Here is a 1,765-nt window from a genome sequence, read left to right as displayed (position 1 = left end):
AACTGAAGTGACAGAACAAGGGGGAATGGGATGAAACTGCAAGAGCTGGAATCCATTCCATGATGGCAAGAAGTTCTTTCCTGTCAGGGTGCTTGTCCCTGACACAGGGACCAGCGCAGAGAGCCTGTGCATACCCCATGCCCACCAACATCCAAGGCCAGCTTGGACAGGGGCCGCAGCAACCTGCTGTGCTGCGAGGCTGCTCAGCTTGGAACCAGATGATCCTTAGGGTCCCTTCCAGGCCAAACCATTCAAGGATTTCATCATTCCACCATGCCCATCTCCCAGTGTGGAGCGGCCCTGAAACTTCTGTGACATCACAGCTCCCACAGCGTTCCAGGTGGAACGTCCAGCACCTGGAAACCACCACAGCAGACACTCTGCCTGCTGCCAGCGCTCAGTTGGCGCTCGCTCTGCGCTCTGCCCGTCAGCACTCAGCTGTTGCTGCTGCTGCCTGGGCTTTTCCTGCTGCCTGCTCTGGAGCACCAACCCCAGCAGGATGAGCACTGCTGCGCCAGTGGAGGTACTGTGCCATTCCAGGGAGGAGGCAGCCTGCTTGAGCAGGCTGCAGCCATGTGGGAATGGATGGTGTGGGACAGGAACCCCACTGTGAGATTGTGCTGTCTCTTGCAGACTAACAGAGACACTGTGGTGGCGATGGAAGTGGACATGGTGCTGAATGAGGAAGAGATGATGGAGGTGGACGTGGAAGACCAGGTTGAGGAGATGGAAGTTGATGAGGAGGATGACATCGAGGCGATGGAAGTGGATGAGAAGGATGAGGAGGAGCCCATGGTCCTCGGATGAAGATGGAGCCCCACAAGTAAGACAGGCAGATGCTCCCCATGCCCTGCCCACAGACACAGTGGCTGCCCTGGCGCCAGGCTGTGGCTGGGCTGGATGGCCCCGCTCAGGGACACGCTGCCCGCAGGGGGCCTGGATTGTGCTGCCACAAGCACCAGCCCTGGCCTGCCCTGCACTTGCCTGGGGCCACACCAGCCCTGCCAGCCCTGTACCAGCTCCTGGGGCCCAGCTGGGCCCAGTGCTGGCAGCTGACTCCAGCTTTGCTTCTTTCTTCCTTCCAGGACTGATGCAGATGATGGCTGTAGATATTACGGCGGTGTATATATGTTTGAAAAGTTAGGATATTTTTGTAAATATGTTCTTAGGTTAGTAGTTCTTTGTAAATATGTTTTGAAGATTGTTACTCCATAGGATCCCATGGAAATATGTGCAGTAGATTGTTGTTGTTGTTGTTGTTATGAGGATTTTTGTAATGGAAGGTGTTCTGTAAATCCTCGTGTTTGCCGATGTTCAGCAAATAAATAATGATTCTTTATAAAACTTCACTTCTCTTTCTCATTCCTTTGGGCACTGTCAGAACCCCGGACCTCCCCCTGACCATCCTAAATGATTCCAGCCCCAGCCAGGGGGCTTTAAATCCCTGGCAGGGGGTTCAGAGACCCTGGCATGTAGCCAAAGACCCCTGGGCCTTTGAATTTAACCCATAAAGCATGTTACCACCTTTATGTCAAGAATTAAAAGTCACAACAATTTAGATAGTCTAGTAATAGTAATCACAAAGTGAACGGAAAACATTTAGAGCACTGTACACAGAGGTTTTGAACCTTGTACGAAAGAGTTTGGTATTATCTACATAGATAGAAAAATTTGGGTGTACCCAGTCCTTCCTCTTTCTTCTCGCTAGCATCCATATGAAAGACGATATTACCATTCACATATTGGTTTCAAGTAGAAAGTCACT

At 51.6% G+C, this 1,765-nt stretch overlaps 1 long non-coding RNA gene across 1 annotated transcript; it reads left to right on the top strand.

Moving 5' to 3' along the window:
- The first annotated feature begins 376 nt into the window (after nt 1-376).
- LOC135278834 (uncharacterized) lies at nt 377-1,304 on the top strand. Its single transcript, XR_010346237.1, has 3 exons — nt 377-523; nt 634-823; nt 1,086-1,304. It is a non-coding gene; the product is annotated as an uncharacterized LOC135278834 (long non-coding RNA).
- Nucleotides 1,305-1,765: the final 461 nt, after the last annotated feature.

Source organism: Passer domesticus, chromosome 11 (genome assembly GCF_036417665.1).
Source record: "Passer domesticus isolate bPasDom1 chromosome 11, bPasDom1.hap1, whole genome shotgun sequence".
Lineage (NCBI taxonomy): Eukaryota > Metazoa > Chordata > Aves > Passeriformes > Passeridae > Passer > Passer domesticus.
Note: the sequence above shows the minus strand (reverse complement) of the source record. Positions and strands in the feature narration are given on the sequence as shown.